Source organism: Diadema antillarum, unplaced genomic scaffold (genome assembly GCF_040938485.1).
Source record: "Diadema antillarum isolate AM-2024a unplaced genomic scaffold, OU_Dant_1.0 seq00001394_RagTag, whole genome shotgun sequence".
In the NCBI taxonomy this organism is placed as follows: Eukaryota; Metazoa; Echinodermata; class Echinoidea; order Diadematoida; family Diadematidae; genus Diadema; species Diadema antillarum.
Window position 1 is genome coordinate 532608 of NW_027272149.1, and position 17461 is coordinate 550068.

Here is a 17461-nt window from a genome sequence, read left to right on the forward strand (position 1 = left end):
AAATTAAGGTGATCCGATTTTTTTTTTTTTTAATCAATGATTCGAGTCCTGATCGTAATAGGCATGACAATACAAGTTTCATCTGTGTTTAGAGACATTGGCCGTGTGAGGTTTGGATTCTCATTTAGAAAAGGGAGTCATATCTGCCATCTTTGGTACCAATTCTGTATACACTGAATAACGAAGATACAGCAACGAATACATATGACCTTTGACCCACCTTTACACTCCCAAGATGGCATCTGAGGAAAAAGTGGTTATTTTGTGAAATGATTCTTGCGACATCGTCTATATTCGTGTGCAAAATATGGCAACGATAGGACAGGTATTCACCAAGATGCAAAATGCAAAGTCTTAGGTACAACATAAAATCTGGGAGAAATTCACCGAAGGGTAAGTGAGAGCTAGTGCTCGATAAAGAAAAGCATGTCGATTTTCACATTAAAAAAAAATCCCTCCCATAGAGATAACACGTCATAACGAAAATACAGAAAGAAGTACATATGACCTTTGACCTCACTTTGCACACCCAAGATGGCGTCTGAGCAAAAAGTGGTTATTTTGTGAAATGATCCTTGTTACATGGTCTTTGTGTGTGCAAAATATGGGAAAGATAGGACATGTATTCACCAAGATACAGGATGAAACATTTATGACCTTTGACCCTAATTTACATACCCAAGATGGTGTCTGATCAAGTAGTTGTTATTTTATGAAATAATGTACGTGACATGAACTAAACATGTGCAAAATATGGGATTGATAGCCATTGTTGTTGTTCATCTATTGCACAGAAAGTAGTAGAAAGAAAGAAAAACTAGAGATTGTAATTTGTCATCACTGACAAATTAAGGTGATCCGATTTTTTTTTATCAATGATTCGAGTCCTGATCGCAATAGGCATGACCATACAAGTTTCATCTGTGTTTAGAGACATTGGCCGTGTGATGTTTGCATTCTCATTTAGAAAAGGGAGTCATATCTGCCATCTTTGGTACCAAATTCTGTATACACTGAATAACGAAGATACAGCAATGAATACATATGACCTTTGACCCACCTTTGCACTCCCAAGATTGCATCTGATGAAATAGTGGTTATTTTGTGAAATGATTCTCGCGACATCGTCTATACGTGTGAAAAATATGGGAAAGATAGGACAGGTATTCACTAAGATACAAGATGAAACATTTATGACCTTTGACCCTAATTTACATACCCAAGATGTTGTCCGATCTAGTAGTTGTTATTTTATGAAATAATGTACGAGACATGAACTAAATATGTGCAAAATATGGGGGTGATAGGGCGTGTTTTTCTTGAGTTATTGCAAAGAAAGTTGCAGAAAGAAAGAAATATCTCAATACATAGAAGATAAGCTTTAATTTCAACCAATTTTTTATCGTAATTCCGACATCGTATGAAAAAACGAAGGAAAAGAAACGATAGCGCAAAGTCTCAGCTACAACGTATTAAAATCTGGGAGAAATTCACTGAAGGGTAAGTGAGCTAGTGCTCGATAAAGACAATCATGTCAATTTTCACATTAAAGAAAATTCCCTCCCATAGAGATAACACGTCATAACGAAGATACAAAAAGAAGTACATATGACCTTTGACCTCAATTTGCACAGACAAGATGGCATCTGAGTAAAAAGTGATTATTTTGTGAAATGATCCTTGTAACATGGTCTTTGCGTGTGCAAAATATGGGAAAGATAAGACATGTATTCACTAAGATACAGGGTGAAACACTTATGACCTTTGACCCTAATTTACATACCCAAGATGGTGTCCGATCAAGTAGCTGTTATTTTATGAATTAATTCACGTGACATGAACTAAACATGTGCAAAATATAGAAGTGATAGAGGCCGTTTTTCTTGAGTTATTGCAAAGAAAGTTGCAGAAAGAAAGAAATATCTCAATACATCGAAGATAAGCCTGAATTTCAACCCAATTTTTTGACGTGATTTTGACATCGTATGAAAAAACAAAGGGCACACTAACGGTAGCGTAAAGTCTCAGCTACAACATATTAAAATCTGGGAGAAATTTACCGAAGCTTAAGTGAGCTAGTGCTCGATAAAGATAGTCATGTCAATTTTCATTTCCAGAAAAACTGCACTCCCATAGAGATAACACGTAAACTGGTCAAATTTGACAAGATTACTTTTAATCCATTTTTACGAGGTGATACCGTTATCCAATCAGAACACTGTAATTTTATGTTTGAATGAACATTAAATAAGCTACATCATACTGAAATCTGGGTGAAAATTGACAAAGGACTAGTGAGATACGTTCGAATGAACTTGAAATTTGATGACGTCATTTTGAAAATTTACTTTTTTTACTTTATTAAGAAATTTGATATCTTTTAATCATTTTGTCAGCGTTGCCAACCCATGAAATGACATGTACAACTCATCAATTTTCAAAATATGTATAGAAAATGGGGGGTCACCGTCCATCCTGACGAGTAAAATCGGATTTAAAATTGGCAGTTTTTGGCATAGTTGTACTGTATATCGCCATTGACGCGCGCGCGGAATTTCAACTTTGACGGGCCCGTATGACGTCATATTGAGTCGGATTGACTTGAAACTTGGTAGAAATATTCCTTGACATTTCAGGCAGCCGATACGTGTGAAAAAACGGGAAATTTCTATTGCATATAAGCTGTGCGTGCGTATATGCGCGCGCGCGTACGCGTCCGTCCGATTTTTTCAATTTTTCAAAAAATGCTCCAAATGGTCTGAAACGTGTGCAAAAAAAATTTGAGCTCGATTTGAGCATACAAATATTTCAACGCGCGCGTACGCGCACGTACCAAGAGAAAATGTGAATTTTGAGAATATGAGTAGAATGCGCATAACTTGAAATATATGTGACGTAAATTTCATTGAAAAACTTCATTCCATTAATGAGATATGACTGAAAATGTGTTTTCATATAATGACGTCATAGTGACGTCACGGTCGACTGATCACTTTGATTTTAGTTCGATTGCCGTCTTTGGGACACGATACATACATGGTATAAGTTTGAAATTGATAGGCAGAGTACTTTCTGAGCTAACCTCTGCACAACTTTTGGGGAGAAATAAAGAAAGAAGAAGAAAGAATCCGTACAGATACAATAGGTGATCCGAGAGGATACTCGGATCACCTAAAAACGTCCCGTCCTCGGGAAAACGAGTACGGTACTTGGCCAAAATAGCGTTCTGTCCCGAATCGCGGGGCAGGAGTGAGGCAGCCAGTCAATCAGCGATCATGTCCCCACACCTCCTTCCTAACAGGGAAGCGAAACTGCTGAGATATGGGGACTGGAATCCTAGTACGGAGACTATCACAGCTGATTGCTGCCACTTATTCTCGGTCTTCCCGTCGTGTAGCGAAAACCCCCTACTGTCCGGGCGTACATAACGCATACGCATTTCATTCTAAGGTGTAACCCTTTTCCCAAAACACTTATTCTGAAGAATGCCGCCACAATAATTACAGCGATTGCGACCTTCTAGGGAATCCAAATCAAATCAGTGCTCTAGTGTGCAACGTATTAAATGCAACAAGTTCCTTGTCTGAAATATTGTTCCGCATAATCGGCATAACTTGGAAAAGAACAGTCTTACAAATTCACGAAAACCATCCCTTGGTTACCCCGGATGAATTTATGGTAACTGTTTCGCTGTACAGGAATATAAGCAAGAGGGGAATAAGACTTTAATAAAACTATTTAAGCCTGAATAACAAAATAAAGAGGATTTACAGTACTTCGTATCATAGGGAGTGGGGAGGGAGTAAATATATAAAAGTAGTTGACCTGTACCTTTAAAATTATCGGATAGTTTTCGTCGGAGTTGCACTGGAATTGTTTCACCATGAATCAATCCGGACAGGAATATAATCGATATTCACAAGTCATTAGTCTGTTCTTTTAAAGGATAATAATTTAATTTCAATTACATGTCTCGATTGCTTTTATCAGGTAAAAATAAACCAAATACGTGACGACGACGGGACAAAACAAGTGGATATGAGAAAGATGGTTTCTGTTGTTCTTTTTCCTCAGATTCGTGAACTTTTCATGGAGTTTAACCTTGGTTGGAGATCAGAGTCAGAAACATCTGCAGCAAACTTTGCTGAATTTCTGTGCCACATGCCCCATCTTGAAAGTGCTGACATCACATGCTATAACGCACCCGAAATATTGCTCATGGGAATGGCTGCACTGCCCGCAATCCGTAGAGTAAGTGTAAGGCATTGCCATTTCTTTAATTTTACTTGCTAAAACGGGAAACAAGTATACGTTCATGGGCCTAGTGATCGATACCAAAGTACATTGTTGAAGTCTTGCGGTCGATGCTACATAAATTAATATTTCCTCATATCTCTCCTTCGGGGGGAAGGGCAATGAGAGGATAATTTCCATTCTGATACCTGAAAATAGCTGAAAATTAAATGAAACGGAAGAAAAAGAAATAAACACGTCAATTTTATGAAGGCTTTCACATCGCACTTCCCACAATTGTCAGTCTCCAAATACATCTGCGTGTCATAAAAAGAGACAACAGGCTGAACTATTCCTCAAGAAGATAACACAGTGATATGTTGACATGCAGAACTTTATCTTTGAGTAAAAACAAATAAAAGCGGTTTATGTTGACATGAACTCAGGTATGCTACTCAGATTATAGCCTGCGTTTGTCTTTTGCTTTATTTGTTCATCCTACAGATTGAGAACATTACCGTCAATAAAAAGCCATTAAACCAGTGGCTCAGTGACGGGTAAGTTTGTTTCCTTCTCCTTTCTTTTTTAGTCTTGTATTTGTTGGTTTGTTTGTTTGTTTTTAAGACACGCGTTAAAATGAGATTAGCTCAGGCTTCATTCATTGGGAGGATGAAAAGCAGCCGAGGATACAAGCCTGATCAATGAATTGGCTTTAACCTACAGCATTGTTCCGGAAAAGTGACACTTTAAAGTAACACACAGGAATGTATTGTATTCTCACAGACAATTTCTACACCATGTGCGTGCATAAGCCCCTCTGATAAAAAAGGGGTGAAATATTTTAAGCACAACAGTAAAAATTTCATCAAAATCAGATAAATACGGACAGTTAGGACATTGTGAGTGGGTAAAATTATCATAAATAGAAAGTGTATGAGATGAAGGTATCATCACCTCATAATTATCCATTAGTTGTGCACAAAAAAAGAAAACAAAAAGAAATTGCAAATTTTCTGAAAAAGAAAATAACGCTGTTCATGTTTGGCTACTTTCAAAATATAGATTAGACAGATAGATTGTATGAAGATGTCATACCTGGACATAAATATCGTTTGACAAGACAACTGAAAATTTCACGATTTTCTGTACACACTGTACGGTAAATTGTAAAGGGTTGACAGAGTGAAATCTTTACCATTTTTTTTTTTCAATTATTTGAATTGATTCAAAAACGTAAAGCGTTTATAATAGCGAAACACACTCTTCAAAATCATAGCTTCGTTGGTATTCATCCCATTTTGATCAAACTTTCCTTGCTGTTCTTATACAAAGAAGTTGCGGTTGAGGCATGACATTTCTTTTTTCATTTTTTTTTTTGCATTAATTAAGCAGCTGGAGTCGGACGACCGTTATGCCCTAAAACTAAAACATTTTGTGTAACTAGATGTGGTCATTCAAATCCAGTTTCCTTGCACCGCAGTTGTTCGCACCGGTCTGTGGATTGGTGTCGTTATATTCTTCTTTCAAATATCCAGTCCTCAAGACACAAGTTTTATCGATTGTGTGTTTTTTTTAAGCACCTGTGGACTCATGAAATATAGGACAAATATTAAGAAGATTAATTTTAGTGGATTATGAGCAATGGTGACATAGGGCAGAAAAAAAAATAACCAACCCAAAACCACGTGAAGCATGTTATGTTGATATGATAGCAGCAGAAGGCAATGATGCTTCTGTAAAATGCATGATCCTGTCTTATGAATAACATTTCACCCTTTGACACAGAGATGCAAAGGTAGCAGGAGTCCAGAGGGTGAGAGAGTTAATGGAACAGACTTGGTTTTTCCATAAGCACCTTTACCAGTTCTGAACAAAACTGTAAACAATCAGAGGTGGAACCATGACCGAGGAGATGATTTGTCGAGAGGACCAGAAAGGGAAAAAAAGACAGACAAGAGAACGACATCAAGACTGAATGATTGTTATTCCTAAGCCTATCGTCATAAAGATGGATGACAGATTTATTACGGAATTGATAAACCAGGACCAACAAGATGTGGAGTACATACATAAACAGCGGGAGAGATGGGCGAAAAGGGAAGAAGAAAGGACGTTAACAGGAGAGTAGAGAAAACGATACTTGCCGAGAAACGTAAATTTAAACCAGAATGCATCGGAAGCAGAGCAAAGAACGGAATAGGAAGGGCGACGAGAAAAAGAGAAATACAAGGATGTCGGCGAAAGTATGAACACATTGAAACCGAAAACAAGAAAAAGTGTAAGGAAGGATATCATTACAAGTTTTTTTAGAATATCAATGAAATGTATTGTTAAATATAGGGTAGTTTGAATGCTACTTGTTTTGTTTTGTTTTGTTTTGTCTGTTTGTTTGTTTTTTGCTCTTTTTCCTTTTCACATCCTAGAAATGACCTATGATCCAGTCTTGTGCATGGAGACATAAGTGTCTTTTGTTTTCTTAAATCTATTGCTTTCTCGAACATCTTGGACTTTTCAACATTAAACTCGAACATTTTATGGGCCTTTTATTACAGAACTGAAGAAGCAAACCGAAGCTCACTATCGATCGTAATATCCCGAAAATCTGAACAGCTCACAGAGACAGACAACCTAGTGAAAAAATATTACAAAATGAAAAGACGAACTCAAATTAATGTGAAAACAATCATTTTGTGATATGTTAGCTTAAGAACGATATCTCATACACACTGTTATGTCAATAATTTTCTACTGTAGTCGACGTCGCATAATAGTTGATGTCAAATTAAATTTGTATATCCTTTTCTTTTGAGGTCTTGTTATTTCAATTGTCATTCGAATTAATTTTGATGAAAGGCAAAACCCATTCTTTTCACACACAAAAAAGATTGCACATGTAAAGAAAAAAATAAGCAAACAGGATTTATTATTATTATCATTATAATTATTATTATTATTATTATCATAAAGCCCATCATTACTATCATTGCTATTGTTATTATCATTATTATTATCATTGTTATTATTATTATCAGTATTATTACTGACAGTGAGCCATGGTAAATTTAGGGAGATGTCAATAAGTCAGAAAGTGACACTAAAATCTTTCTTTATCTATATGCAATGATGCGTTGCTCGTCATTTGTATTCGTAACAAATTTACTCAAGCTCAGTTAAGTTTAATGGCTCATTCATTTCACAATTTATAAATGAAAAAAAAAATGTATGTTAATTCAGCTCATTCAACTAAACAACACTACAAAGATAATAGCTATATCTGTGTTTGACAATTTGTCTAACTATAATGTATGCACCATTCACTCTAAAAATGTCGGTTTCCTAGGATGATCAGCATTTACACCTAACTCTTCCCTTCTCTATGTGTTGGAATGCTTCAAGAGATGGGTTTTGATTTTATTAATGTGAGCACGATACACAATTAGTCAGTTCATCACATTTCTCCAATGTCCTTCCAATTGCCTGAAGTGAACTGTTTGTAAACCTGTACTTGGCATGCCCTAATAATCATTGCAGCTGCACACGGGATGTAAAGAAAACATATTAGAAAACAAAACGGACGGACAAAATGGTTCGACTACAAAATTATGTAAAGCGTACTTTATATCACTTGCGACTTAATTGCTGTCGGTTAGCACGACTTTTTATATTTTTTTTACCTTTATTTATCAGATTTAGAGGAGTGTGTAGAGTTGAATCAAGACAGACCTCAATTTGGTAGAAGATAAATGTGTGGTATGGAAGGAAACTAAATGTGAATGTTTATTGAGGGCACTATCTGTAAACTCATTACTCGTCATTTCTTGTGCCTGCTTGTCGAAGATTTGTACCAGTGCACAGGTTTGTGCATACATTTCCTTGTGGACCAACAAGACCGTGTACTATGTGATATATTTACAATAACTGCATGGAAATGTCTCGTTTTTATCTTGTAAATTGAGGTGAATAATTTTGTGTCTTTACATTGCAACAGTAATTCGGCTCACACTTTTCTAAAGGAAAAGAACAAGAGCTCGAATAAGAAATGATAAGCCATGTTGTTAAATTCAATCATTAACTTCTGTACATCATTCAGAATGTTTTCTTTGGAAACATTGTAAGTATGTTGTATTACAGTGTAAACTAAGATTAAAAGGTGAATGCAGAGAGTACACTGTTTGTATGAAGTGTTGTAAAAGACGTAAGTGAAAAACAACTGTGTACAGGCATAAAAAAGATTGAGAGAATTCTAGAGTTGTTTCATCGAACGTTGTTTCTGTGAGTGCATGTCTGTATTTGTGCATATGTTTTTTTTATACTGTTGGTACATCTTGAATGTGTCATGGTTGCGCTTAATCATAAACGACACATTACATTACTATCATACGTAGGCTTGGAAGGCATACAGTTCTTCATGATTGCATTTCACAATATGAATGCTGCTTTTATGATATATCATCGTTCGTTTGTTTTTGTTTGTTTATGTGTGTGTGTGTGTGTGTGTGTGTGTGCGTACCTTAATTTCCGTAATGCTGAAGTTCAATTTAAAAGACCGTGTCTGATATAGTTGCCTTTGTTGTCAACTGTTGAGAACAAAAATTGCAATATCTTGATATCAAGGATGCATATTTTAGGTGCATTGCTTGGTTGCTAAGTGTATTTGACATCGTGGATTAGTGAACTGTAAGTACATCGACCAACAAGATGTGAGTTTCATGTTGTATGTCTTCATAAGTGCAAAATTTTAATCGAAATTTTTGTTTAATTTCTCTAGGTAGTGATGCCTGTCCTATGTCTGTTGCGCAGGCCTTTATCCACATTGGTCACGACGACAATCACAGCTTACGCATTGTTACACCCACTCGGAGATGTGATGACAGTTAGATGGGTAAAACAAGCAGACAAACTTTTAAAAAAAAAGAGAAAAAAAGTGTGTCATATTTCACCTTCTACATGAATATCTGATGCTGTATTGGCCCTGCATTGTTGTTGGAATGCAGATAACAACGTTATAATTAATATAACTCACGTGTGCATCTAATTCTACGTATTCTTGACAAATGGAGTGTAGGTGTGTGTGTAATCAATGAATGGCTGAAATGAGGTGCAACTCATATTGAAGTTTTCCTTTCTTTTGAAAGTTTTGCTTGATTGTACATGACGTAATGTTTCCCAAAACTCTAAGACAGTTCGCAATGTGATCATGGTGTACTGAATTAGTTTCAATGTTTGCTGTGACATTATATTTACCGAAGATTCTGGATTTGAACACTTAAGAGTTTGCTTGATATCTAGCAAAAAGCGCATCGATAATTTTCCTTAGAAAGAATAGTTGAAATATGTAGAGTGATATGTTGTTCCCCTGTTTTAACCGAATTACATCCTAGATGAAACATAGGAATTTGTAGATCAATGGGAAGATTGTATAAACAAAACATGTTATCGTTTGGAGTACAAGTTTGCGTGTCTACAAATCTATAGAAGTCTATATCAAAATATATGCCATGCCGTTGATCATTGTTGTAATATACTCTGTTATGTGTTGTATAAATTTATGTTTGCAGTGGTATTTGTACATTTGAATTCCCATAATATGCTTGATAGAGATGGCAAAAAAATAACTGCATTTATGTGAACAAATAAGGAAAAGGACGTACTTTAATATGAATTCGCCGTCTTTTTTTATACACGTTAGAAATGTTCAATGTAAAGTGGAATCCATCTTACACTGTGTTTGCAGTATTTATGGCGCGATGCAAACACATTAGATCCGAGTTTTAAATGCTATAGAGCATTGTTCATTGCCTTTTCTATTTTGTCATGTAAAGGGTAGGATTTTTTTACATATCCTCCTTTTATGAATTTTGTTGCATTGGTCCAGCTGTATAGACTATATGGGATGTCTACTATGGATACGATGACTATCCTCTTGCGAAATGCTACATTGTATACATGCGCTCTACATAAGTTGGTTCTGTAGCGTGTATAGTCGTAAACTTGTATATTGAACATGTTGAGCACAAACTGTTGAAGAAATAAAACTCAGTAATGTGTTTGTTTTTGTAAACATGAAAATACAAGTTAAAATGAATCGATTACAACATGGCTTTTGTCCTCATCATTTAACTTTTTTTTTGTAAATCAATGCGTAATTTATGTAATCAATAGTTATCTTAACAACATAACTGTTGTAGTTTTACAGTGCTGACCAATCCATAAATGTTTAGCATGCGATAGAAAATACACCCAGACAGTATGTTGTTTTACTGTATATCGCTTTGAACAAAGTGATTTGTTTTTTATACTTGACATCGGTATTTTTCCTCGTGTGAATATGTCGATATGAATTGGTTTACATTCAAACGACCAGCTCATTTTGATTTACACTGGTTGGGTATAATATTGCATTCCTTTGGTATGACATGCGTGTCTGTGAAGTGGAGACAATAATACCTTAATAAAAACGTGCGTCTAATTTAACATCATGTCATGGAGTGTGTTGTCAGGGGTCGTCTCGTCGTCAACCTCTTCTCACCCATTCATATCATGTCATAGATCCAAGAGCTTTGATGGGTGGCCCAATACATTGAAAGAAATCCCAACCCAGAGAGAAATGTGGAATGAGTGAAAGCAGCCATATTTAATAGAACACATCAGTGAAAGTTTGAAGAAAATCGAACAATTGATGCAGAATTTATTAATTTGTTGAGTTTTGGTAATGTCACTTGAAAAGGAGACCATTAGAGTTCATGACGTCATCTGTGACAACAATTTCAAGAAAATATTTAGAGAATTCCAAAAATGCAATCATTTTTCACGAAAATTAACAAATTCCATCAACTTGATACTGACATAGTTTAGTGTATCAATTATTCTCCACACTTTCTAAAAGCAGTTAGCCAAATGTTCATTCATTACGTTAGGAAAGTGAAAGCATGTTGATTTTTCTTTATACTTTCTTATTGATATGTACCATTTTTCGTGTCTGCATATGACAACTTTTCAACTTTTTTTTTAGGGCAAACGCCCAAGTAAACTGAAGGTGAATTTTTACTAACTGATGTGGTATCGAATCTTAATTGATTTGCTATATTATGTTCGTGATGTACTCCTTTATAAAAAGGATATACATGTATAATCATCTTCACATACACTTACCCTCAAAAGAATGTTTATTTCATATTAGTACATGAATTTGTAATGCATGCGTGAATAACCGATTGTTTCCTAATGACCCGCTGTCTTGTATATGTTACCGTGCATCACAAAACGAACAAAAATTCTCATCCCTTGATTTTACGGGAGGACTCGAAAAGGTGAAACGGGTCAACTATTAGTCAATTTTAAGTTTTTCATATTTTTGAAAGAAATACCCTTCTTCTACATTATTCTTTAGTTTGGGATGATAAAATTAATGGGGAGGTGTATTGTCAGCAATTTTTTTTACAATTCTTTTTTTTTGTAGAGTAGTGAGAAGTCTTATGGGTCCCCTTTCGTGTCTTGATAACCCTCACACTCTTCACTCTTCCCTTTCAAGGCTGATAACTTTCGAAGGGATAAGGCTACTGCTCTAAAAGCTGGCATTAATAGTGATCAGAATGTGATAATAGAGCATGCTCAATTTTAACTTGAAACTTTGAAAATCCCTTCATTGTTTTTGCCCCAGTGGTTTACATCCTGTGTTTTGCCCCATTCATTGAACACCTAGCACGGTTTTGAAAAGATTAAGTGCTTGAATAGACAGGTAGACCCTATATTTTAGAGCCTCTTTTCTCGGTTCACACTTTTCTTTCCAAAATATAGATTCCGGGTAATTCATATAACTATAGCATGTATACCCATGACGCATTTTCACATATCTAGTACGAATTCATTATAATGCGTTGAGAAAAATTATAAATCAATGAAATGGAGTCCTCTACGTAAATGTAGCTTTCTGTCGCTACCACACAATTCTTACATCTAGTTTTTATATCTCGCATGTCATTACTAAATACAAAAGCTTGACAGATGTTTGTCATTTCTGTATGTGAAATGAGTAAGAAATTGTGAGAGCATAACATTATCAACTTTACTGATTCGTATGTTAATAACAACTGGTCAAGAACTTTCCCGAAAAAAGAAAACAATGAATGTCAGCACATCATATCTTCCCAATTTCTTATCAGATTTAAATTACTTTTTACACTGTTGTGCAGGAAATGTATTCCCCTGTTGTTGTTGTTTTTTTTTTTATTGATAAACCTCTAGCATGAATTTCTTTTTAAAGTTTTTTTTTCTGTCTTTATGGAACATAGGCCTATTTTCAATATTTTCCCACTGCTTATACCAATCCCTATGATAGGGTATGACAGGGCTCCCAAAGATATTTTCATTAAATCTCAATTGTGTGACCTATACACTATGTGACATTTCAAAACAGAGAAATCAGATATCAGTTCTAGTATGAGAGGGAAAAGAAGTGGGAGCAAAGCGGCGAATGTGTGACATGAGCAGACTCATCTGATATGTCACATAGGTATTCATATCAGCCAATAAAGTTCTACGTTGCATAATTCATATCACGCATTGTTAACATGACTTTGTAATAAATTGAAATTCAGGGGATACAAAAGGTAAGTTATGATTATTATGTACGATAATAATATGCTACCTCACCGCAGAGAGTGATTTTGAAAATTCTACAGTGTACTCTCGTTCAACACCTTATATGTTTTGAATAAAGGGTGTTATTTGAACTGAAAATGAACAAAGTAAAACATAGTACTAAACATTTTTTCAGAGTATATATATGACATGAATTAAGGTGGATTTATAAAACGAAAAAAAAAAATAATTGAATAAAATGCAAAATTGCTGCACCTTCGCCCTTTCCTGACCAACGGGAAATTAGAGTAATAACAATTCTGAAATAGTATTATGTCCCACTTTTAGGCATCATACCAATAGATTTGCTGAGATCCTAAGATGGAAAAAACTAATAGATAAATCTTTAAAAAAGTGTATTTTTTAATACGCTAAATGCCATGTTTTTCTTTTCACTTTTCTCTCTGTTTTCATATGATTTTTTTCCCATCAGGCTCTGCATGCGTGTTTGTATATACATGTATGTGCTTAAAACGTCTGAACGGATGTGTTGTCCTGTCGTTGTGTGGTTAATTTCTGATATAGTGTCCTGCTCTCTCGGAATGTTATTTTAGTTGGGAATTGATTAGTTCTTCCACATCAAGAGTTATCTCTCCTGTGAATGTGAATTCAAAAGAACGCTTTTGATATAACGTCAACATTGTGCGAGTCAACATGTTCGAAAATAATACTTGGTCATTCTACAAAAACAGATTTCACTGTCTTTCGTGCGGCTTGCATAGGATTACAGAAAATACTTTGCTTAAACATGAAAAAAGAAGTATGTATATATATATATATATATATATATATATATATATATATATAGATTTAACAGTTATATAATAAAGAAGAACTAGACTAGATTCCATTGAAATACCTTCACACATACATAACAGGCGAAGAGATACACATGCAAGCATATTATTATGCTGTAAAAGTTGTCTGGCGCATTGTATATAGGAGTAAACTTTGAGGAAACAAAAATGCCTGTCCAAGATTTCACTACACTCCCCTACACAAACTATGTGGGCATGCCTGTTGTTACGATCAATGCTCACTGTAAAACTACAACAATACACCATGCATGTGTTGCTCAAAACGTCCCACTATAATTTCTATGCACCCCCCCCCCCCCCCCCCCCCCCCCCCCCCTCAGGAAAAAAAAGAATATGCATTGTATTCGGTGCAGTCTACCGTGAACCAACAATGTCAACGGTATGGTTTACGCCATAGAATGTGCAAGATAGAGAGACTTCGACAAACATGAACAGACGGGTGCGGCCCGTAACAGACGTATATAGTGAAAAAGCGCGGTTGTAATACTGTCGAGATGCCTTCAATAAAAGAATCATGTCTATTTTAGACAAGTTGGTCTGTATGCTTGGTAGTGCTCCTATGTTTTTGAGAACTGTGCAACGGCGTTGAGTTGACAGGCCTGTGTCTATTACGATCAAAACGTTAAACATTGAATAGTTTTGTTCTATAAACTGTCATAATCTTCGTCAACCTGTGATGGATAGAAGATACAACCTCGTTTTGGTAATAGCATTGACCTCTTCTTTATCCTGTGGTCTCCCTGAAGAACGTAGGTTTGTACATGTAAGCCCGCGTTCATTTATTCATGCATTACAATTGTCGCCTCTCAATCTAAATCTATCATTACTATCTCTGAAAAGTGACTACGAGGCCACAGATCCAACCACGATATCAAAATAACAGAAACGGGGTATCTCACTGAGCGGCGAATGCTTACTCTCAATGTTGAAATTAGTATTGTTTCTTTACAAGACTAAGACTAAGCGTATGTATGAATACATTTTTTTTTAACTTATAAACGTAAACTGATTTTGGTCGAGTAATTCATATTTATTCGTGTAGAGACGACAGTTCATTGATGTCATTATAAAGTGGAAAATTTGTTAAATTTCATTTAAAAACAATGACTGGATTAAAAGAATTGGTGTACGATGATGACGACACGACATTAGGATAAGAATGAATTGACGCACAAGATTAAGGCTGTAATAGCAAATGATATTTACATGTTACATATACTCATCATATATGTATGTCACACAATGCACATGACATTATGTAAAACTTGCAGCACAATGCAGCCAATATGTGAAGCTTTATATATATATATATGGAAGAGAGGAGTTCACCTGTCTTTAAACACAGCAAATGATGTCTGGAGAGAGGTATCACAGTTCAAAAAATAACCAGATAACTTTAAAGAATAATGTTATGGTAGACACAATATAATTCATCAATATCAGGGAACATTAATAAAAGAATTCCATATATCCTGTTCGAATACATACTACACCTTTTCATTTTGATGCTATTCAGCTTATAAAAACTGTTTGCAGCTTCTAATGTTTTCTCATGCAAACCATGAGAAAGAATTAAATGTTTTCTCACGTGAACATGTGAAACACGAGAAAGCATTAGAAGATTCAACTATTCAAACTTTTGTTGTAATAATGATAAAACAAACTGATGCGTGTAATCCTCTGTGACAGACGAAATAGGTAGAGTTATACATGACATTTCAATTGTAAACATTACGTTAGCATTGATGTAATTATAGAGAAGACAATTTCAACTAAGGAAATTTCATTTTTTTTTAAAATCATGAATCAGAGGCACATGACCTCCATACGTCATAGTATAAAGCGACCAGGAATGTGAACTCCCTGATGCGACGGAGGAAATGAGAGAGAGAAAGGAGTGCATACGCAGCAAAGTTTGACAAAGTTTGACCAAGTTTCCTATATAGGTGTAAATGGTATGAGGACCATTATTGGTCTCGAACACAGCATGTCCTCGTATTTCATGGAAATGACGGTTCATGACATCATTTTGCTTCTGTGAAAATTGTTCCCGTGAAATATCTGCACACTAATAAAGACAAACAATGTGGTATAGTCACCTGCAAAAACCCAAACTCTCATCATAATGCTTGCACCAAACCAACTTAAGACTTTTGATACATTTCTGTAACGATTACATCAGGTCCTTGGAGAGAAAAACAAAACAAAACAAAAAACAAATACAACCGAAACAATTGTTGCAGAAAGGAGCAAATTCTGCTTCATCCCAAATTTCAAATCTGTGTTTTGTGTTTTCCTGACCGAAATCGCTTGAACTCGTTCTATGCCAATGAGTCAAATATGCGCAAATTGTACGCACAAGTCTATGATCAGGAAATAAGCATGGCACACAAAGGGTTTACTGAGTGGTGGGTGAGAAACGCTCAGCACGAAAAAAATGGAAGTATTAAAGAACAATGGTTATTTACACTCGCAAAAAACATGAACACAAAATTTTGGGAAAATTATACAGGTTTATGAAATAAAAACTCTGAACAGATTCTTTGAAAATGAAAAAGGAAATAGCATGTTCAAAAAACAAAAGCAATTTTGAGGACTGGGAACATGATTTGTTCATGAACTTTGTATTAGTCTGCAATGTTCCCAACACAATTAAATGGATGGTATTATATATATATATATATATATATATATATATATATATATGTTTCTTCTTTGGATATGCACTCAAACTTTCACTTTTTGCAAGCTAATTAGAAACTATTTCTATGAAATAGAAATAAGAAATATACAATTATAAGAACACGTACAAGTTTGTAATGAAAATGGCTGTTAAGATAGCTGAGATATCCAAACACAAAGCAAAAACAGATTGGTTCTCATGCAAGGCGTGTCAACTATAAAAGCTACACCATCCTTTTAAGGCATACACGAAGAGGAAAATGAAAATTGGGGTCATCTAATAGACAGAGGCCTGTCTTGTTATGACAGTTTCTTCCATGCGGACCAGCGGTTATTCTCGTGAATAATTTCCTTGTGAACTTTTACGTTCCTGGAGACTTTACAATCTCATTGTATTGTGTTCACTGTAATTTCAAACACCTCATAGTCTTTTGCTGTGCCGTTGCCACCAACTGTTAATTCTGTTTTTCTGTACTAAGACGTGCGAGTTCAAAGTTCACGTGGGATTTCCCACTGCGTAAGTATCCATGGCGCCATGGCAGAAGAACTCGATACAATAGTTCCATGCCAATGGCTCGATGTACATCTAATCGTACGTACATTTCTTTAAAGGTAGATGGATGCACACATTGACACGCATGAATTACCATTGTACAATAGACCCCTTTGCTACAGCTCCTATCGTTTATACTCTACTATGATTTGCTGAATCTCACAAACCACAGCTGTAGAAGTGGGATATCTAAAAGACACAAGTTTAATAATTTGGGTTTGTTGTCGTTTCACCATCATTATTCGAACGTAGTTCAGGCCTGTTATGTACATTGCTTCTAGATATACGGTAACTTATGTAAAAGAGAATGTTTAACTGTCAAGGCTTTCATCTAACACTCGGTCACAGAATCACATTGGATACAAAAAAATATATACATATTTGCGATGGCATATTATGTTGTAGACTTATTGGTCTAGGGCTGTATGTTATTTATTTTTATATTATCATGGTTTGTATAAAAATAAGGAAAACAATTGGTGTTATAAGCTAGCACATATGCCGTTCATCATACCGTTAGAATTTATCAAACATT